Source organism: Delphinapterus leucas, chromosome 4 (assembly GCF_059928025.1).
Source record: "Delphinapterus leucas isolate spDelLeu-1000000601 "Yukka" chromosome 4, BTC_Dleu_Yukka2, whole genome shotgun sequence".
In the NCBI taxonomy this organism is placed as follows: domain Eukaryota; kingdom Metazoa; phylum Chordata; class Mammalia; order Artiodactyla; family Monodontidae; genus Delphinapterus; species Delphinapterus leucas.
This window is the reverse complement of record NC_143132.1, coordinates 143,776,067-143,799,819: the sequence shown is the minus strand read 5'-3', so window position 1 is coordinate 143,799,819 and position 23,753 is coordinate 143,776,067. Positions and strand designations below refer to the sequence as shown.

The 23,753-nt window shown below is 44.2% G+C and overlaps 1 protein-coding gene and 1 pseudogene across 5 annotated transcripts in view; both read right to left on the bottom strand.

The window, feature by feature from the left end:
• The window catches only part of KAT2B (lysine acetyltransferase 2B), a 102,332-nt gene that overhangs the window by 71,349 nt on the left and 7,230 nt on the right, over positions 1-23,753 (bottom strand). The gene's annotated exons all lie outside the window — the stretch shown is intronic.
• Positions 33-16,306, bottom strand: LOC149749452 (small nuclear ribonucleoprotein E pseudogene; annotated as a pseudogene).

The following is a 23,753-nucleotide window of genomic DNA, read 5'->3' as shown; positions in this document are numbered from 1 at the left end:
CCCCACTTGCTTTTTTCTTTTTCTTTAATGGCAATCACTAAGGCAAAAAAAAAAAAAAAAAAAAAAAGGTCCATCCATTTTCCTGTCCCTAAATTACATGAGCAAATCGTCCTACTTCCTTCTTCTGTTAACTTCCAGTCCAGGACCAATGATGCATTCTATCACATGGAGAAACACCATAATTCCTAATACAATCCAGAACTTGATAAATCTGTGCTATCTGGATAGGAAGGAACGCCAACACCTTCACCGAGGCCCACCGAGGGAACACAGGATTGTCATAAATGTGCTGAGTTGCCTAGTCAAGGGTTTCCTAACTTAGTAAGGCCGAGGATTTATGTTAGGGTTTGGGGTCAACTGGATAAGGACTAAAGTTCAGAACGCTGAGGAATCATGTGACTTGGGAGTCCTCAACTTGCCTCAGCAACCCCTTTAGCTTTTGACAAACGTGATGGATTTTGCATCTTGGCAGGTTAGCAACCACAGCCTAAGTCTCCTTCTTTGGCAGGCTGGCTCGGGGCAGGAAGTAAAACTGGCAGGAACTCTGTATAGACCAGAATTAAACCCACCAGAGCCAGCATCTGTGACTCCAGATTCTCAGAGAGACGGTGACCTAGTTAAGCATGAAGTTCCTCATTACAGGAAGCTGAGAAGCCAGCGTCCTCTGAATCAATCCCATACACTCCACATCTACGAGAAGAGCCATCAGCCTGGACAAAAGAGGCTGGACAAAAAAAGGTCTGAGTCCACAGGTAAGAAACCCCTCGGTATGTGCTTGGGTCTGATGGGAACTCCCCACTGCTTTTCACACAGTGTGCGGACTGGATTAGCTCAGAAGACACTGCTAATGGGGTGGGTTCTCTCTGCATTTGCAGGGTGGTGGGAAGAATGCACAGGGAGGAGAAGGCAAAGAGTAGATAAGGGACTTCCCTGGTGGCACAGTGGTTAAGAATCCGCCTGCCAGCGCAGGGGATGTGGCTTCGATCCCTGGTCCAAGAAGATCCCACAGGCCACGGAGCAACTAAGCCCATGCACCACAACTGCTGAGCCTGTGCTCTAGAGCCCGCAAGCCACAACTACTGAGCCCACGAGCCGCAACTACTGAAGTCCGTGCACCTACAGCCTGTGCTCCGCAAGAGAAGCCACCGCAATGAGAAACCCGCGCACCACAACTAGAGAAAGCCCACGTGCGGCAACAAAGACCCAACACAGCCATAAATAAATAAATAAATAAATAAATAAATAAATAAATAAATAAATAAAATAAAGGGTAGATAAAACACGAGCTTTTCCTGCTTTCTTTCCTGCGCAACCTATCCATTCTTCAAACCATGAGTGCCCACTGCACGACACTCACAGGCCTGGATACTGAGACACAAGAAATCTCTGTGGAACACGGGCTCTAGGCACACAGGCTTCAGCAGTTGTGGCACATGGGCTCAGTAGTTGTGGCTCACGGGCTTAGTTGCTCCACGGCATGTAGGATCTTCCCGGACCAGGGGTCGAACCCATGTCCCCTGCATTGGCAGGTGGATTCTTTTTTTTTTTTTAGAAGGAAACAATGTACTTTTTTTTTTGCGGTACGCGGGCCTCTCACTGTTGTGGCCTCTCCCTTTGCAGAGCACAGGCTCCGGACGCGCAGACTCAGCGGCCATGGCTCACGGGCCCAGCCGCTCTGCGGCATGTGGGATCCCCCCGGACCGGGACACGAACCCGCGTCCCCTGCATCGGCAGGCGGACTCTCAACCACTGCGCCACCAGGGAAGCCCTAAATATTTTAATAAAAACAATTCCACAGCATTTATTGTCATCTGGTAATAACATAAAGGTGAGCAAAACAATATAAATAAATGCTTTAGAACTACACTCTAACAAAGGACACCTAAAAAAACTGTATTGCCTCTCAACAACTTCTCACTTCACTGATCATTTCTAGTTGGAGACACTTTGGAGCAGAGTAATGTTAGCATGATCCGACCCAGTTGTTTTCTTGACTTTGTTTTAGAATGGATCTCTTCTGCATCATCTAATACGAGGTTCATATACTCATCAGTACCAATGACACAGCCCTCTATCCACATATTCACTTGCTCATAAAGCCACACCTGAATCCGAGATCTATTTGGCAAGTATCTGAAGATGAGATTGATGGGCTGCACCATCACCTTCTGCACCTCCTGGCCCTGGCCCCGGTACGCCATGGTGGAAACTCACAGAGACCACACTATCCCCCACACTACCTCAAAAAAAAATGGCAGGCGGGGGCTTCCCTGGTGGCGCAGTGGTTGAGAGTCTGCCTGCCGATGCAGGGGACACGGGTTCGTACCCCAGTCTGGGAAGATCCCACGTGCCGCGGAGCGGCTGGGCCCGTGGGCCATGGCCGCTGAGCCTGCGCGTCCGGAGCTTGTGCTCCGCAACGGGAGAGGCCACAACAGTGAGAGGCCCACGTACCGCAAAAAAAAAAAAAAAAAAAAAAAAAGGCAGGCGGATTCTTAACCACTGCACCACCAAGGAAGTCCGCCCTTGCTTTTTTTATGTCATAATATTTACCTTAAAAATTCAACCTAAATTACAAACAAAAGGTTGAACCATTGGCCTAAAATAGATAAGACTTTGGGATTGAATCAGATAGGTAATGCATACCTATTCCTCCTGAAACTCTGCTTAGCAACTAGATTCCTGGAAATTTTCCCAGATAACCTGGGAGAATGAGACTGGATGTTCCTGCAGCAAAGCCCTAGGACTAGGATGTTCTTTCATGATATATTGCTTCCTCAGACTCTGGAGCGGCCGAGAGGGCAGGGATGGAGAAAAGGGGCAGAGGAAAAGGGAGCCGGGAAGGCTGAGGCAATCCTCCATCACAAGAGGCTGGCAGGAGACTGGGGAAGGGGTCCTTTCTGAGCCCTCCCGCAAGGACTTGTCCCCTTCCTCCGCAGCCCTTCAGCACCTGCCCTCGACCAACCCACAGCAACAATAGGGGAAGGAAGGGAGGCAAACTCATGGTCAGCAAAATGTTCCATCTTAGGTTGAAGCTGGTAGAAAGGCTGCAGGTACACAGTATCAAAGCCGTGGTCAGAAGGGTGGGCCTCACAGTGATATAAATGTGGTTTCAAATCTTAGCTCCAACATTTACTAACTGTATGAACCCGGGGTAAACCCCTTAACCTCCCTAAGCTTCCCAAGCTATAAAATGAGTATAAAATACCTATCTCACAAGACTGGTGGGGGCATTAAGTAATGAATGTGGGTAGGCGCTAGAGTGAACACAAGTGGTTATAAAGATGATGGTAATATGCTAGGAGTGCCCTGTTAGGTGAAGGATGAGCTGGAACAAGAGCTCTGTAAGTCATGATGAACTACAACAGTTAATGCTTCAAAGCAAGGACCTGAAGAGGATGCAGCCGATGAAAGGAGCTTCAGGATATTGGCCCCAATCACTAGAGAATCACAGCTCTTACTGAACAAAAGATTGGACAGCTTACAAATGAAAAGTTATGCCCCTCACACATATGATCCAGCAACCCCACTCCTGGGCATTATCCAGACAAAACTCTTAATTTGAAAAGATATATGCACCCCTATGTTCACAGCAGCACTATTCACAATAGCCAAGACATGGAAGCAACCTAAATGTTCTTCGACAGATGAATGGATAAAGAAAATGTGGGATATATACACATACACACACACACACACACACACACACACACACAATGGAATATTACTCAGCCATAAAAAGGAATGAAATAATGCCATTTGCAGCAACATGAATGGACCTAGAGACTCATACTAAGTGAAGTAAGTCAGACAGAGAAAGACAAATATCACATGATATCACTTATATGTGGAATCTAAAATATGACACAAATCAACTTATCTACAAAACAGAGAGTCACAGATGTTGAAAACAAACTTATGGTTACCAAGGGGGAAGGGGGGGAGGGATAAACTGGGAGATTGGGATTGACACATACACATTACTATACGTAAAATAGATAACTAATAAGGACCTACAAGGAACTCTACTCAATACTCTGTAATGACCTATATGGGTAAAGAAAATTTTAAAAGACTGGACATACGTATACGTATAACTGAATCACTTCACTGTACAGCAGAAACTAACACAACATTGTAGATCAACTATACTCCAATAAAAATTAAAAAAAAAAAAAAAAGTGATGCTCCTTGCAGAATCAATCAGCTCCATTCCCACCACATGTGAGAACAATGGAGAGTCACTCAAAAGGCTCATGGGGTGACCTTGGTGGACATTTTTATAACAGAGTGGATGTGAAGAGAAAGAAATGGCAAGGTTACATATACACAATCACTCAGTAAGAACACAATATATCAAAACCTATAGGATATGGTTAAGGCAACACATAAAGGAAAACAAAGACCCTTAAATGCATTTATGGGAAAAAACAGAAAGATTAAAAATAAATGAACTAATCATTCAACTCAATAATCTAGAAAAAAATTTAATAATCTAGAAAAAAATCAGGAAAATTTTTAAAAACTCAAGCAAAATAGACAGAAGAAATTAATGCAAAAAATATTTAAGGAACTCAGTAATGAACAAAAGCATATACCTAGCCAGTATTATAAATGGTTGGTTTTTGAAAAGAACATTAAATTAAACAAACTCTTGGCAAGTCTAATCAAGGGGGAAAGAAAGAAATGAGAAAGGACATAAAACTACAGATTTATTTTATAGCCTAAATAAGTACTCTGTAGAACTTTATACCAATAAATTTGAAAAACTAGATGAAACAGGTGACTTCCTGACTTCCCTCAGAAAATATAAATTATCAAACCTGATTTACTAAGTAGTAAAGTTTCTAACAATCCTAAAAGAAGTGAAAAGGGCGTCAAAAATCTACTCCTAAAAAAGGACCCAGGTCCAGATAGTTTTATAGGAACATTCTAGTTAATTCTCAAGGGTCATCCAACATAAATATTATGTGAACCACAGACAAAATTTAAAATTTTCTAGTAGCCAGATTTCAAAAAGTAAAAGTAGGTGAGATCAATTTAAATAATAAATTTATTTCATATAACGTCTAAAATGTTACCATTTTAACATGGGATTGGTATAAAAATATTATAAATAAGATATTTTACATAGTTTTTTATGCTAAGTCTTCAAAACCCAAGGGATATCTGACATGGCACATCTCAACTCAAACAAGCCATGTTTCAGATAGTCAATTGTCATTTGTGGCTAGTGGCTACCATATTGGACAGCAGGAAACCAGTCATTGGTATTGAAAACTGTGCCAAAGCATTATAAAAAGATTAAAAACCACATATCATTCTATGAATTCAGTATAACCCTAACAGTAAAACAAAATACAGAGAGCAAAAAAACATAGAAAAAGTCACCAGCCCAACCTCACAACAACAAAAATGAAATACTTGTAAATCAAATTCAACAATACAGGGGGACTTCCCTGGTGGTCCAGTGGGTAAGACTCCACACTCCCAATGCAGGGGGCCGGGTTCGATCCCTGGTTGGGGAACTAGATCCTACATGCCACAACTAAGAAGCCCTCGTGCCGGAACTAAGAAGTCCGCTTGCTGCAACCAAGATCCTGCGTGCCACAACTAAGACCTGGCACAGCCAAAGTAAGTAAATATTTTTTTAAAATTTGACACTACACAATCCAACATCATGCATCTTGACTAGTACATAATAACTAAACTTTATTACAGGAATGCAAAGATAGATCATTTGAAACAAATTAATTCATACATTAACAAATTAAAGGAAGAGAAAATCATTACGACTGATGCCAAAAAAGCTTTTCAAAGCATTCAAAATTAATTTGTGATTTTTAAAAAAATAGCAAATTCGGTATAGAAGAAAATTATATTAACTTGAAAGCAAACATTATACTAAATAGACATAAAATCATTCCTACTGGGACTTCCCTGGTGGTCCAGTGCTTAAGACTCCGCACTTCCAATGCAGGGGGCACAGGTTCGATCCCTGGTCAGTGAATTAAGATCCCACATGCCACGCAGCGCAGCCAAAAAAAAAAAGCATTCCTATTAAAGTCACCAAAACAAGAAAGTCCTGAATATGCCCAGAGTTCAACACTACACTAGTAGTACACAAAAACTATGAATATTGGTAGGCAATTCTTAAAGATTATCAAAACTAATAAAGAAATTAATAAACTGGCTGGATATAAGAGCAACATAAAACTCAGAAGCTTTTCCATCACCAATAGCCACTCAGAAAATGTAACAGGAAAAAAAAGATCCTAATAGCAAGAGCCATCAAATACTTAGGGACAAAACTTCAAGATGAGTAAGACCTATATTCAAAAAACTACAACTGTCTACTAAAGATGAATAAATGAAGAAATATGCATTGTTCTTGATAGGAAGACTGAACAGTGTAAAGATATCAATTCTCCTTAATCTATAAATGTTGTAAATCAGGATCAGTTGAGAGGGCATACACTTACAACCCATAATCAAAGTATTAAGATCCAGAGCATATATAGATCATCTACAAAACAATTTGAAAAGGCAGTCTGATAGAAACAAAATGGCAAATCCCAGTGATTCCAAGAAAAATGAATGCTAATTACAAACAAACCTGTACAAAGTGGTCAAAGTAACTATTAATGGGGAAATAAAAAATTAAAAGCCCTGTGATGAAATTTTTAAAAAGCAAAAACAAGAAAAATAAATAAATAAAAGATACAAACCCTGTGATATATTTCCTCACACTAATCAGTTTGCCAAAAAATAAAAATAAAAGGTTGACATCTTGCAGGGGAAACATGCACCTCACACACATGTGTGGGAGGAAACACTGGTGCAGCCTTTTGGAAGTCAAATTGGAATGTTCCTGCCCTTTGGCCCAACAGCACAATTAGGAAGGGCACCTACAGAAATATTCACATGTGCTCAATGATATTTGTATATACTGTTTATTAAAGCAAAATATATATGTCATCTTATATATATCATATATATGTCATCTAAAATTTGATCAAGAGAAGAATTTATTAAATTATGTAGCTTGTTACTACCGACTATTGTACCACCTTTATCACACGCTAGGGACTTCTCTGGAGGTCCAGTGGTTAAGACTCTGTGCTTCCAATGCAGGGGCCACATTCGGAAGCAGCAGGTTCGAACCCTGGTCAGGGAACTAAGATCCCACATGCCGTGTAGTTGTGGCCAAATTAAAAAAAAAAAAAAAGGCTAACTCAAGACATGAAAGCAACCTAAGTGTCCATCGACAGATGAATGGATAAAGATGTGAGATACTATATATATATTTATAAATATATATATAAAGTAATATTCCATTGTGTATGTATATATATTACATATACAATGGAATATTACTCAGGCATAAGAAAGAATGAAATAATGCCATTTGCAGCAACATGGATGGACCTAGAGATTATAATACTAAGTGAAGTAACTCAAAGACAAGTATCATATGATATCACTTATATGTGCAATCTAAATAATGATACAAATGAACTTATTTACAAAACAGAAATAGACTCACAGATATAGAAAACAAACAAAGTTACCAGTGGGGATAGCAGGGAGCAGGGGATAAATGAGGAGTTTGGGATTAACATATACACACTACTATATATAAAACAGATAAACAAGGACCTACTGTATAGCACAGGGAACTATATTCAATACCTTGTAATAACCTATAAGGGAAAAGAATCTGAAAAAGAATATAGGGACTTCCCTGGGGGCGCAGTGGTTAAGAATCCTCCTGCCAATGCAGGGGACACAGGTTTGATCCCTGGTCCAGGAAGATCCCACATGCTGTGCAGCAACTAAGCCCGTGAGCCACAACTACTGAGCCCATGAGCCACCACTACTGGAGCCCGCTCCTAGAACCCGTGACCTGAAATGAGAAGCCACCACAATGAGAAGCCCGCACACCACAACGAAGACCCAACGCAGGCAAAAATAAATAAGTTTATTTTAAAAAGTATATATGTATGTATGTACAATACAAACTGAATCACTTTGCTGTATACCTGAAACTAACACAACATTGTAAATTAACTATACTTCAATTTTTTTTTAAATGGTTTAAAAAAAAAAGAAGGCGGCTAACTATTTGTGCTGATGTGGAACCTCTCTAGGTCCTGGTAAATGGCAGAAAAGGCAAACCACAGAACAATATATACCATAATCTGATATATGTTTTTTAAAAATAAATGAATAAGCAATTTAAATATATAACAATGTGGGGAATTCCATGGTGGTCCAGTGGTAAGGACTCTGCACTTCCACTGCCAAGGGCCTAGGTTCGATCCCTGGTGGGGGAACTAAGATCCCGCAAGGCAGGCGACGCAGCCAAAAAAATGTGTGTGTGTGTGTGTGTGTGTGTGTGTGTGTGTGTGTGTATATATATATATATATATATATATATATATGAATGTGGGTGGGTATACAGAGGACCTAGACAGATACATGCTTATGGGGGATGGGACAAAAGTTGGGGAGGGGAAGGGACATTCCCACTGTACTCTATATTCTTCTCTGTGGTATTCATATTCATGGGTTGCTTGCTAATTTTCTTTAACATTGATTCCTCTGAAGGGAAAACATAATTCTGGAGAGATTCCAACAACAATAACAGAGGCTCAGTATACATCAGTTGTGTGAAGGAGGGTGGAAACCACCTTCTTATCACAGACCACATTTAAGAATTCAAGGATCCAAAACTCTTCTCCCTGTGGGTCTGCTTATAAACCAACCCCTCCCCTCACTGAGGTTCAAGCCAAAAAGTAACAAGCTTGCAACTCTTGGAGAAGACAATACAGATTTTTAGAGATATTAATCTTAACTTCATGACTGCAAAAGACTCAGAGCAATCAGCCCAGAAAGAAAAGTTTGTGCCTCTTCTTGTCTTAACAGGACAGAATAATGCCACGTTCATGGAGGGGCTGCTAAATGGGTGGGTCACAAATCTCATGGCAGGGAGATTCCTCCCAATAGCCTACTCGATAAAAAATGTTACATCCCAAATATTAACCACATTTATTTAAGCCACTTGTGATAGAAGTGCTTAATAAACTGTACAACAATGAACCCTGATGCTTAAAAATGTAACTGAATAAAAGGACTTTTCTTTCAAAACTGGCTAACTCGGCTTCCTCCACTGAGTCTTGGGGACCCAGTAGCTTTTACAAAGTAGGTTTTTATTTCTTAAGCTAAGAGGAGGGTAAAGGGAGGGCGAGAAGAGAGGAGAGAGGGCGAAAGTGCAGGGCAAAACACTGAGAAGCATAAAAGCTTTGTCAGCGTGTTGGCCAGCACATGGCAGTCCGCCACAAGCCGCTATGCAGCCCTCAGAGAAAGTCCAAGTTGAGATGTGCTGTAACTGTAAGATATGCACTGAATTTCAAAGACTTAGTGTCCAAGGGGGAAAAAAGAATGTTAAAATATCTCGCTAAGAATTCTGTTATATTGATTACATCTTATAATGATATTTTGGAATATTACATAAAACATTAAAATTAACGAAATGGAATTGTTTTCTCTCCTTTTTTTTAATGTGGTGTGGTGGGTGGAATAGTGTCCCCCCAAAGTTTAGGACCACCTGGAACCTCACAAAGGGAACTTATTTGGCAATAGGATTACTTAAGTATCTTTTTTTTTTAAAAAAAAACTTATTTTTGGCTGCGTTGGGTTTCTGTTGCTGTGCGCGGGCTTTCTCTAGTTGTGGTGAGCAGGGGCTACTCTTTGTTGCAGTGCGCGGGCTTCTCACTGCGGTGGCTCCTCTTGTTGCAGACCACGGGCTCTAGGCACATGGGCTTCAGTAGCTGCAGCATGCAGGCTCAGTAGTTGTGATGCATGGGCTTAGCTGCTCCGTGGCATGTGGGATCTTCCCGGACCAGGGCTTAAACCCAGGTCCCCTGCATTGACAGGTGAATTCTTCACCACTGCACCACCAGGGAAGTCCTACTTAAGGATCTTGAGATTAAATTATCCTGGTTTAGACTGGGCCCTGAAACCAATAAATGGTTTGTTTGTTTTTTTGCAATACGCGGGCCTCTCACTGTTGTGGCCTCTCCCATTGCGGAGCACAGGCTCCGGACACGCTGGCTCAGCGGCCATGGCTCACGGGCCCAGCCGCTCCACGGCATGCGGGACCTTCCCAGACCGGGGCATGAACCCGAGTCCCCTGCATCGGCAGGCGGACTCTCGACCACTGCGCCACCAGGGAAGCCCAATAACTGGTATTTTTATAAGAGAAAGGAGAGAGGGAGATTTGGAAGCCGAGTCACCGACACTCAGGGAAGATGCCATGTGAGAACGGAGGTGGAGACTGGAGAGACACAACTATAAAACCAAGGAAGGGGAATTCCTTGGCGGTCCAGTGGTTAGGAGTCCGCGCTTTCACTACCGTGGGTGTGGGTTCAACCCCTGGTCGGGGAACTAAGATCCCAAAAGTCACGGGGGAGAAAACAAAAACAAAAACAAAAACAAGAAAGGCCAAGCGTTGCCAGGAATCACCAGATGCTAGAAAAGGCAAGGAAGGATTCTTTCCAGACCCTTCAAAGGGAGCATGGCCCTGCTGACACCTTGATTTCAGACCTCTGGCCTCCAGAACTGAATTAAAGGAACTTTCTGACAATTTGTTTGTGATCATTTGTTACGGCAGCCCGAGGAAATAAATACAAGTGGCATAAAATAGATAACTAATAAGGACCTACTTTATAGCACAGGGAACTCTACTCAATACTCTGTAATGAATGGCCTATATGGGAAAAGAATCTCAAAAAGAGTGGATACATCTATATGTATAACTGATTCACTTTGCTGTACAGCAGAAACTAACAACATTGTAAATCAACTATACTCCAACGAAAATTTAAAAGAAAATATACAAGTAGCTATAAGGAAATGTCAAGTTACAGATGTGGGCTCACATTCCACTTCTGGTGACACTGCTGCACTACAGTTTAAAGGGAATTCACCCCCTCAAACCCAAGTCTTCACTATGGACCCTAACAGCTTATGCTCACTTGTTTCTAAATGTTTCATGTTGGTAGGATATGAAAAATACTTCCTAACATGTGTACAAGCATCATGGGACACTCAGAACCTGAGTGCACGACATTTTTAATAGGTATGGGACTTATTGCCCAGTTTACTGAAGGGGACGTATTACGTCCTTGGAAAACATTCAACCATTATCCTCAACTGCCAGCGAAGCATTTTCTGCCAAGTGTCCCAAGCTGCTGCCACCCTGCCCTCTGCCTTGGCCTTCCTATCTCCCTTCCAGATGTTCAGGCCCAGCCACTGTGCTTTGAGATAAGACGTCTCCCTTCAAAACACCTTTCCCATGTCTCTCCTTAATAAGACAAGACAGCTGCTGTTGCAGGGAACTCCCAAGGGGGTTGGCCTCGCAGCTTCAACAAAGTATCGGCTGCAGGACAACCTTTTAGGGCGTGCACTGCCAAGCCAATTACCACCACAGCTAGCAACCCAGGCACAGGCGGGGAGGCTGCCAGGGGGAGTGCATCTCCCCTCCCCACCCCCCACCCGGGGGCAAGTCTCTGCAGACGTGGCAGCAGCACCGAGAAAGCAAAGGCCACCTCACTGCTTTCGACAGGCCTAGGATAAACATGTTTTTTGCCCCAACAGGATCCAGAGTGAGAGGTCAGGAGAATGCACCAGATTTTGTCAGACTACACAAAAGCCAGGACGGATGATAAGGAAGCAAAACTGGATAAACAAGTGATCATGACCCAGATGACAGGCAGGCAAGGGGGCAGGGTGCTTCCCAGTTCACTCAGCGTCGATGAGAGACGTGAGCGTGAAGATATTTGGGTGGCATCCAGAGGAACCGGAGAGAGATGGCCAAGCTGCTAGCAGGGCTCTATTATGCTTAAAATGCTGGAAAGTCATATTTGCTGGAAAAGTTAAATCAGTGACAGGGATGTCCTACAGCAAAATCACACAGATGGGAAATGTAGGGAGTGAAACTGTGAATCCAACATTTATTAAGAACCAGAAAAAAAAGGCACTTGTATACTTGTTCTTATCTCACCTCGTGTGAGAAAGCGATTTGTTGGTTTTTTTTTTTTGGCCGTACCACATGGCATGTGGGATCTTAGTTCCCCAGCCAGGGATCGAACCCTTGCCCCCAGCAGTGGAAGCTCGGAGTCTTAACCATTGGACTGCCAGGGAAGTCTCGAGAAAGGGATTTATTATTCCCGTTATTCAGAAGAGAAAGCTGAGGCTCTAAGATGTTAAGACACTTGCCCGAGCTTATTCAGTCTACCCTGCAGAAGGACTAAGTGCGTTCAGGCAGGTAACTGGTCCTGTGGTTGTGTGTATGTCGGGGAGAGGGAGGGAGGGTGTCCTCACTCTGTCTTACTACCTCTCTGTTCCAGGCTGGACAAAGGCAGAATGTTCAAAGGTCTAGAACCAAAACCACAATGAGATACAACTTCACACCTACGAGGATGGCTATAATCAAAAGAGCAGGTAAGGGGACTTCCCTGGTGGCGCAGTGGTTAAGACTCTGTGCTCCCAATGCAGGGGACCCGGGTTCGATCCCTGGTCAGGGAACTAGATCCCACATGCATGCCGCAACTAAGGAGCCCACCTGCTACAACTAAGGAGTCCTCGAGCCACAACTAAGGAGCCTGCCTGCTGCAACTAAGACCCAGCGCAACAAAATTAAAAAAAAAAAAAAGAGCAGGTAATAAATTTTGTCAAGGATATGAGGAAATGGGAATCCTCACACGTTGTTGGAGGGGATTGTAACACGGCACAGTTGCTTTGGAAACCGTTTGGCGGTTTCTTAAAAAGTTAAACCAATAGAAAACCCCAAAATAAACCCTCACATATATGGTCAAATGATTCTCGACAAGGGTGCCAAGACCATTCAATGGGAAAAGGACAGTCTTTTCGACAAACGATGCTGGAAAAACTGGACATTCACATGCAAAAGAATGAAATTGTTGGACCCTTACCTTACACCATATACAAAAACTAACTTCAAATGGATCAAAGGCCTAAACATAAAACCTAAAACTATAAGACTCTTAGGAGAAAATACAGGGGGGGAAAGCTGCATGACATTCGATTTGGCAATGACTTCTTGGATATGACACCAAAAGCAAAGGCAACAACAACAAAAAATAGGATTTAATCTGGGGGTCCAGTGATTGGAACTTGGCACTTCCACTGCAGGTGGCCCGGGTTCGATCCCTGGTTGGGGAAATAAGATCCCACACACCGCACAATGCAGCAAAAAAAAAAAAAAAAAAGGACTTAATCAAAATTTTAAACTTCTGTGCATCAAAAGAACATAATCAACAGACTGAAAAGTAGTCAAATCATAGAGACAGAGAGAATAATGGAGGCTGGCAGGAGCTGAGTGGACAGAGCCATGGGGAGTTACGGTTCAGTGGGCAGTTTCAGTTTTGCAGGATGAAATGAATTCTAAGCAGAGACGGTGGTGATGGCTGCACAGCATAGGGAATTTCTCTGTGCCGCTGAACTTTACACTTAAAAATGGTTAAGTTGATAAAGTTTATGTGATGTGCATTCTGCCACAACTTTAAAAAGCAATCCTTTTAAAGTTAAGCATAAATTTATCACATGACCCAGCAAACCCACCCATGGGTATCTACCCAACAGAAATGAAAATATCCACACGAAGAGCTGCATGCAGATGTCCACAGTAACGTGATTCATACTAGCCAAAGAGTGGAAAGAAAACAAAAGTCCATCAACTGGTGAACTGGTTCATAAACAAAATGGGGCATATCCATACATTGGAATGTTACTTGGCAGTAAAGAAGAATGAAGTGTTGATACAAGCTACTGCATGGATGAACTTCAAAAACATTATGCTGGGCTTCCCTGGTGGCACAGTGGTTGAGAGTCCGCCTGCCGATGCAGGGGACACGGGTTCGTGCCCCGGTCCGGGAAGATCGCACATGCCGTGGAGCAGCTGGGCCCGTGAGCCACGGCCGCTGAGCCTGCACGTCCGGAGCCTGTGCTCTGCAAGGGGAGAGGCCACAACAGTGAGGGGCCCGCGTACCGCAAAAAAAAAAACAAAACATTATCCTAAGTGTAAGAAGCCAGTCATAAAAGACCATGTATTGTACAATTCCATTTATATAAATGTCCAGAAAAGGCAAATGTATAGAGATAGAAAGTCAATTAGTAGTCTGGGGCTGGGAGGTGCAAACAGGGTTGACTGCAAATGGACACAAGGATCTTTTTTGGGGTAATGGAAACCTGGATTTTGGTGATGACTGTACAACTCAATTTCCTAAAAATCACTGAATTGCATGCCTAAAACCAGAGGAATTTATGGCATGCAAATGATACCTCAATAAAACTGTCTTTTAAAAGGGCAAGAACTTGCTATTAAATTATCACTTCAAATATGAGTCTTCTACGAAGTTTCCCCAAAGCGCGTCCCAAAATTGAGGCTTATTTTCTCAAATACAAATTAAAGAAGCTTAATACACTACATCAAAAATCATCATCATAATAAAAGACCGGCACATGGGGGTCTCCATCTCTGTCCTTTCAGATAGAAAAAAGCAAAAGAAGTCAGAGCATCTAGGTGGCCACACCTCTGCCGGCAGAATCTGTCCCAGCAAAAGAGAAATAGTAAATGACAGAAATAAGTCATTAAGTAGGCTGCCCTGTTTTTAAAATTAGTGGAGAGTGTGAAACAATTAAAACTTGCTAATAATAAAGCCATGTTGCTGGCGTCCCTTTCGGACTCCCTCACCCAACACCTTTGACCTGCTGCCATGCAGCTTTCTGGCCTGTTCACAATTTCATTCGAGCCTCGTCGGAATCGAAAATGGATTTCTGTACAGTGACTCTAGTTCCCCTCCTCGAATTCTAGTAGAAAATGTAAGATGCAACCTCAGGAGGGTGGCGGAGGGGAGACCAACAATTTCTGGAAATAAGTCCAAAGGAATGAGGAGTGAGCCTGGGGTTGGGGAAGACTGGGGTGAGAGTGTCTAAATTTTCTCTGGCCACCATTGCGAGCAGTCTGAAGTTTGCTCTTAACTGTGTGCCTGTATTCCTTCGGGAAGAAAATTCTTTTAATCCTATTTTAAAACAGCAACAACACCCAGAGTCTGCTGTATGAGCTGTGATCCCAATAAATGTTCTCTTTAGAAGTGAACTGCTGTGGAAGTAGTCTGACTAATGCTCGTGGGATTTGCAGCAGTGCCTCTCAAACTTTACTCTGCTCCTGAATTACCTAGGCAATCTTGTTAAAATGCAGATTCAGGATCAGTAGGGCCAGGGCGGGGTCCAAGATGCTGCATTTGGAAGAAATTCCCAGGTGAGGACCCCACTCAGAGTAGCAAAGGTGTGAAGGAAAAAGATGGTCTCGGGGATGTGGGTGTTAATACCTCTCTCTTCTCCCTGGATTAACGTGAGCTTTCCACATACAGTTTAAATTTCACGGGCTAAGTAATCCTTTCTGGGACATGAACACTTTTTCTCTCTTCACTGTGTGATAATACTTCCAGTTGACACAGTTGCCCACAGACAGCCAGCAGACACCATAAAGTTATGACTGGAAACTGGGATTTTTAAATTTTGGTGACTTTTAGTACAAGTGAAAAGAATAAAGTGGCAGTGGGGGAGGGAGTCTTCCCTCAGGAGATCAAATTTGCCTGGAATTGAGAGTGAAAACAGAATCGGAAGGGGAGACTAGATAACCGGCGAGGTAACTCAGAGCAGAAGCGTCTCTGAAGACCTTAATTAAGGGTGCCATTTTGGTCTGGAAAGCCACAAGGAACCAAAAAAAAACAAATATTGAAGAGAGAGGTCCAGGGTACAGAGGAGAAGAGAGTGGTCAACCTGAGGAAATGACCCAGGACAAGACAAGCAGGTACGGACACCCTAGTCAAACAACATCCTTGCAGGCCCTCCACGAGGCACCAACATCCAATCCACAGAAAACCTTCAGGAGGAGACCTCTGGGTCTGGAAGAAATCCCTGTGTCTGTGCTGGACTTCAATAAGGAACTGCACTCTTTATGCTAAATAATCAGATCCGACTGAACCCAAGGCCCAGGACCCTCAGGCATGGTCTCAGAAGGTGCTAGAATGACTCCAGTGCTACCAAACGGCCTAGGGGTGGGCCAGCCCCTTCCTTATGTCTGAGTCACCTCTCCAGGACCAAACCGAAACATGCATCACCCTTGGAAGGGCCTCAAGAGGTCCTGAGTGACACCAGGGCCAAGAAACTGGTGCCCCGGAACCCTGAAGCCCAGACAATTCCTGGAGTCTTTTCATACACACACCGTCCATCTTGGACTTCACCGGTGAACCTGCCAAAGCAGTCAGCTCAGCCTCCAACGCAGTGGGAAGATTCCTCAAATTGCTTGGCTGGCACTGAGCAGCCCGGGCAACCAGCTGACTGACAGAATGTCTCACTCCTCAGCCTGCTGTCTTGGCACCAAATCAATCATGACGAGCAAAATAAACAGTGCCGCGTACGCTGCATCCTGGGCCGGCTCACGCTCTTAGAGTATCAGCCAGTATCTGGGCTGATGCCTCGCAAGTCCCCTTAACCAGCACAACCTGCAGGGCAGAGCGTCCAGCCCACATTCCCAACTGCCCACACCTGGCATCTCGGCCCAGGTTTTACTTGAAGGCTTGCCCTCAACTCCAACACACCCCCTTTTCAACTATGCTATTCCCTACACAGGCATTAGGCTTTTCTCCCAGCTCCTGATACATCTGCATTCAAGGCCCTCACCCAAGGCCACCTGATTCTCCTTTCAAAGTCTTTGCCAGATTTATACCTTCTCCTTTCTCACTGCCAAGGCCCTAGGTCAGGCCCTTACTAGCCAGTTAGAAGGAACAGCCTCCTCCCTACCTTCAATCTGTTCCCACTCCCACCCTCCATATAACACCTACTGCACACATGGCTCTACTCTAAAATGACATTGAATAATGTCAAACACTTCTGATACTTCCCAAGGCAATTTTCGCCTACATCATCCTATTTTCCCCACCCAATAGCCCTGTAGGAAGGGCCAGTGATTCAGTCCTTAGAGAAGGGTGTGGCTTTGCATTCACCCAGCTGGCAGAGGAGCGAAGACCAAAACCTAGACCTCCTTGCTCTAAAATATCTCATGTCTCCTCTGTCTTAAAGTGCAAAGACTCACTATTAGTAAGTGGATTCAGTTTGACTTTTTCTACTTGAAATTCAAGACCTTCTATCAACTGTTTTCTTCTTTACCCAGTGGATCCTATTTCCCATGATTTCCATTTACTCGCTTTTCCTTTTTCTCCAGTTGGGCTAGTTGCTTTATTAAGATCAATCATTATCACTTTGCACTGCTTTTTTGTTTTGTTTTGTTTTTTTAAGTATGGTTGACTTACAATACTGTGTTAGTTTCAGGTGTACAGAAAAGTAATTCAGTTATACATATATATGTATATATCTATAGTCTTTTTTTCTATTCTTTTCCACTATAGGTTATCACAAGATATTGAATATAGTTCCCTGTGCTATACAGTAGGTCCTGGTTGTTCATCTATTTTATATATAGTAGTGTGTATATGTTAAAACCATACTCACAGTTTATCCCTCCCCCTGCCTTGGTAACCATAAGTTTGTTTTCTATGTCTGTGAGTTTGTTTTGTAAATAAGTTCACGGGTACTATTTTTCAGATTCCACGTATAAGTGATATCATACGATATTTGTCCTTGTCTGACTTACTTCACTTAGTATGACAATCTCCAGGTCCATCCATGTTGCTGCAAATGGCATTATTTCATTTTTTTATGGCTAAGTAATATTCCATTGTATAATATACCACATCTTCTTTATCCATTCCTCTGTTGATGGACACTTAGGTTTACTTAGCATTGCTTTTAACTATAATAGTAGATACCATTTGCTGAGCATTTAGAATGTTCCAGATATTGGGCTTCCCTCGTGGCGCAGTGGTTAAGAATCCACCTGCCAACGCAGGGGACATGGGTTCAAGCCCTGATCCGGGAAGATCCCACATGCCACAGAGCAACTTAGCCCATGTGCCACAACTGCTGAGCCTGCGCTCTAGAGCCCACGAGCCACAACTACTGAGGCCACGTGCTACAACTACTGAAGCCCGTGCGCCTAGAGCCTGTGCTCCACAACAAGAGAAGCCACCATGATGAGAAGCCCACACACCACAATGAAGAGTAGCCCCCACTCGCTGCAACTAGAGAAAGCCTGGGCACAGCAACGAAGACCCAATGCAGCCAAAAATAAATTAAATAAATAAATTTATTTAAAAAAAGAATGTTCCAGATATTATACACAACTGCTAAATGGATTACCTCACTTTATCATCAAAACAACACTTGGGGGCTTCCCTGGTGGCGCAGTGGTTGAGAGTCCGCCTGCTGATGCAGGGGACACGGGTTCGTGCCCCAGTCCGGGAAGATCCCACCACAGAGTGGATGGGCCCGTGAGCCATGGCTGCTGAGCCTGTGCGTCCGGAACCTGTGCTCCACAGTGGGAGAGGCCACAACAGTGAGAGGCCCACGTACCGCAAAAAAAAAAAAAAAAAAAAAAAAAAACACTTGGCTAAGAGATATATGTTAACACATCCGTGAAAGAATTCTTGACTCTCACCCACCCCAATATGCTTCTCCCACGGTCTCACCCTTTTTTTTTTTTAAACATCTTTATTGGAGTATAATTGCTTTACAATGCTGTGTTAGTTGCTGCTGTATAGCAAAGTGAATCAGCTATACGTATACATATATCCCCATATTCCCTCCCTCTTGTTTCTCCCTCCCACCCTCCCTATCCCACCCCTCTAGGTGGTCACAAATCTTGATAAATGAAACTACCATCCTTTCAGCTGCTCAGGCCAGCAACCCAGACATTACGTTCACTTCTGTCTTTTCTTCGCATGCCTCCCACCCACCCTGCCAATAAATCAAATCCTGTTGCTTCTAAACTCATAGCCCCAAACTGTCTCCTTCTCACCCCTCCACTGCTACCACCCTCATCCAAGCCACCATCCACTTATACCTAGACTGCAATAACTTCTCCAAGCCACCATCCACTTATACCTAGACTGCAATAACTTCTCCAAGCCACCATCCACTTATACCTAGACTGCAATAACTTCTCCAAGCCACCATCCACTTATACCTAGACTGCAAAAACTTCAAGTGGCCCTCTTTTTCCACTCTTTCTCTTAAACACTTTATTCTTCTCAGAGCAGCCAAAAGGAGATGCTTGAAAATGCAGGTTTTCTCTGAATCTACTCGAAACAGCCCAGATGTCCATCAACAGGTAGACAGATAAACTGTGGTACATCCGTACAGTGGAGTATTTCTGAGCAATAAAAAGAAATTAACTACTGATGCATGCGACAACATGGATGAATCCCCAAAATCCTAAGCGGAGTGAAAAAAGAATAGTGTGTGTACTATGTGGTATCATTTATAAGAAATGCTAGAATATCAAAACTAACCTGCGGTGACACAAAGTAGATCAGTGGTTGCTTCTGGGAGTAGAGGGATATGAAGGTCAAGGAGCAGTAGGGAACTTTCTAGGGTGACGAAACTGTTTGGGTCTTGATATGCATTTGTTGAAACTGCTCAGAGGTGGAGATCAGATCATTTCACTGGGTGAAAATTATACTCTGGCAATCTGGCCCCATCTACTCCTTCTTCACCTCATCTATGCTCATCCCACGCCCACCCCCATCCAGCCACGCTGGTCGCCTGGCTGCCCTTGACCCTGCCAAGGCCTCTCAGGGCCCAGGGTCTTTGCACCTCCCTCTCCCCTCGCACCCCACGCAGAGCTGGCTTCCTGTCATCGTTCTGGCCCAGGATGTGTCCCCTCTTCAGAGAGAGCTTTCCAGGCACACATCTGAAGGAGCTCCCCAAGGGCTCTCATCTATGTCTCTGTTTTCATTCTCTGTGTGTGTGGCACTTACCACTTTCTGTTATTTTCTTGTTTACTGTCTCCTTCTGCTACCAGAAAGCAAGCTCTCTAAGAGCGAGGACCCATCTGTCACTGTATCCCCAGCATCTAAACCAACGCCTGACACATTCAAGAACAAGTTGTTGGATGAATGGGAAAAGTTGACAGTAACACTCTCTCCACTTTACAGCTCTGAAATTGAGGCTTGTGAAGGGTACAGAATCTCCCCACAGTCTCAGAGCAAGATAGCAGCACATCAGGATTCCAACTGGGCCAACCTGTTGCCCAGGTCTGCGTTCTATACCGCTCTGATGCCTTGCTCCCTTCCACTCTGCTTTCTACCGTTCACTCCACCTGGGCTGGGCCCCTCACCTCCGCTCCCACCCACCCCAGCTTGTGACGCTTTCTCTTTGCACGGGCTTCATGCCTGATTATTCGCTTCCATTTTTCTTTCCGTTCACGTCTGTCTCCCCAGCAAGATGAGGACTCCCTGTGGCTTGCACGTCCTTTTGTCACTCACTACACACCTAGGACAGAGCCGGGCACAGGCACCTAGCCAATACATGTTCCCCTGGAGGTGGGTGAGTCAGGTGCTCCTGTGGGTATGTGCAATGTGCAAGTCCTGGCTCCCATGACTCACTTCGCTGTTTCAAAGTACGCTGACCTTGGCTTCCCTGGCATTCTGCCAGCCAGTTTCAACACCAGCTTGTTAGAGCGAATGCAAACAATAGATAGGGCTGCCGCTGCCATCAACCACTAGGGTATTAGTCAGGTATCAACCCTGTACTTCTGGAATCTCCTGTGTACCACAAAAGCCTTGTAGACGGCTGCACAGGCCCAGGGCACGCGGGGGCTGGTTAGGATGGTGTAGAGTTCATGGAAGTATCTCCACACACCTGAGGTCACTGAAGAGATTACAGAAGGCCTCCTCCTAAGGTTAGGTGGTGTGTCAGGCCAAGGATCACTAGCGACATCGTTCCCACTTTTTTCCAAAATCAATACATTTGTCTCCTGATTTAAAAAAATAAGCCCAGGGCTTCCCTCATGGCACAGTGGTTAAGAATCCGCCTGCCAATGCAGGGGACACGGGTTCGAGCCCTGGTCCGGGAAGATACTACATGCCACGGAGCAACTAAGCCCATGCGCCACAACTACTGAGCCTGTGCTCTAGAGCCTGCGAGCCACAACTACTGAGCCAGCGTGCCACAACTACTGAAGCCTGCATGCCTAGAGCCCATGCTCCAGAACAAGAGAAGCCATCACAGTGAGAAGTCCGTGCACTGCAACAAAGAGTAGCCCCCGCTCGCTGCAACTAGAGAAAACCCGCGCGCAGCAACGAAGACCCAATGCAGGCAAAAATTAATTAATTAACTAAAATTATAATTATAAGCCCTGTGTCTAGGCCTCTGGGTACAAACAGAAGAACAAATTAAAGAAAGCCTGTTGTAGCCTTTAGTTTAAGTGGACAGCAAAGGAACAAAAAATATAAATAGTAGTTAGAAAACATACCTTTATAGGCAATCTTTTTTGTTCACTAGCATAACTTTTAGAATATACGGTAGGGCCTTTCCCCCCACGCCCCATAGGTTTTAACCCGCTGGTCTTACAATATTCACAATCCCCTTGTGCAAATTTCATTTTAATTTGCAGACGAGGAAATGCGGGTTAGAGAAATTCACATCACTCACTCAGAGGAGGATTAAAAGTGGGTTTGATTCCTTCTTGCTCTGTTTTGAGCAGAAGTCCAGGCCATCAGACAAGTACCGTGTGTCATCAGGTCCCCGGGAGCTGAGTACCCGGAGATGCTGTTCCAGCCCCAGCTCAGGGCTGCCCTGCTGCTGACCACACGGCTGTGGGCAAGTTATGAAACCTCCCTGGGCGCCAGTTTCCTTGTCTTTAAAACAAAACTTCCTCTCCTCCAACCTCACAAAGCCTGTGAATATGACCCACTTAGTCAACAAATATGGATTGAACACCCACTGTGTACATGGTCCGTGGACCTGGGATATGGAATGAACCAAAGTCCCTGCTTCAGGGAACTTCCACTGTCGTAAGGGAAACAGACAAGAAACTATATGTGATTTCCAAGTATTGACAAATGCAATAAAGGAAAGCAAACCAAGGTAAAATTATGGAGTGATGGGGTACCGCTACTTTGGCGGGGTGGGGGAGTGGTCAGGAGGCGTCTCTGAGAAGCTGGCATTTGAGAACAGACCAGAATGAGTTTTAACAACAAGCCACACCAATACCTGGAGAAGAAAATTGTGTGATGCAGGGGGTACCAGCATGCCAATTAGAAGCCCGAGGTGAAAGCAATTCATCATTATAAAGGATTTGATTCTATTTCGATGATAACTAGGTGATGAGTTGTCATAAGGGGTTTGGGCAGGAGCAAATGTTACATGAATAACTACATGGTATAGGTATAACACCTCCATGTACAGGCACACACAAGTAAAAAAGATGAAACTCCCGTTGTGTTAACTATATCAATTACAGAAAAGATTGCTTTATGGTCCATAGGATCCCATTAAATAGTAAGCTCATCTTAAATATTTAATACAAGTTTTCAAGGATGAGCTGTTATGGAAAAACTGTAGGCTGTATAGTAATCTGTGTCCCTCACTGCCACTCCTGGGGAGAAGGTTGCCCTTAGTGGCCTCAGCACACAGTTCTGGAGATGGTGTGGGGATAAACCGGAAGAAACATTCTCTGTCCTGCATCTCCATCCCCTAGGCCAATAACAGAGGTGTCAGCACCCACTGGAGCTTTCTGGACCTGTCTCCAGCCAGCCTTCTAGGAACCCCGCCACTGCACCCAACACGTATGACTCTGCGTGGTTTACAGGACACAGTGTATAACTCCAGTCAACTTCCAGCAGGACTTAGCATGGTATTTACCAGTAAGGGCTCACCAACGCAGACTCATGGGGAGAAGAAAGGACTCAGGCTGGGCATTCCGCAGCTGTGACATCACAGCCCCCAACATTCTGCCTCTCCTTTCCGATCCTTCTCTATGTCTGCTCGGCCAGTACGCCTCCTGGATTTCCTGTCCACCTTCCTGCCCTCGTGGGTTCTTCCCAGTACACCCGGAGATCAAATTCCCATCTTTTCTTTCAAAAGCCTAATTAAAATTCATCTTAGGAAGCTGTCCACATCCAATGACTTCCATTCTGGAAATGGTTAGCAATTTTTAACTTGTTTTTTAGCTTAAACACATGTGTCTTGACAAACCAGGGCTATAGGAAACAACGCACACGCAGCGCACAGACACCACGTGGAGTGACAGAAGCCGGAGGCAAAGGAGCCCAAACCGTGCGATGCCACTGATGTGAAGTTTCAGAGAGGCAAAGCTGATCTCTGGCGATAAACATCAGAATAAGGGTTACCAGAGGTGGGGAGGGGGCACAAGGGGGCCCCTGAGGTGCTGGAAACACTCTACAGGTGCTTTATCTGGACGGCAGTTGCACAGACGCACGCATATGTAAAAATTCATCCCCCAGATCCTCATACATAGTGATGATTTGAGCACTTTACTGTCTGCATAATCAAAGTTTTTAAAAAAATGACTCCTCTGGATTGCGCTGAAATACTGCTGTGTGAGCAGTCTTATACAGAGCTATCTGGGGACTTCTAAATACCCAGGACGGCAATTCCTTACCTCTCTGGCACATCTGGCACCTTCGACACCCCGAGTAGATGTCTGTTTCATCTTCTTTCAGCAGGGAACTCTCTCGGGCCAGCCCAGTGACCATTCTTGATTGTCAGCTTTAAAACCATCAAGGGCATGCATCTGTCTGCCC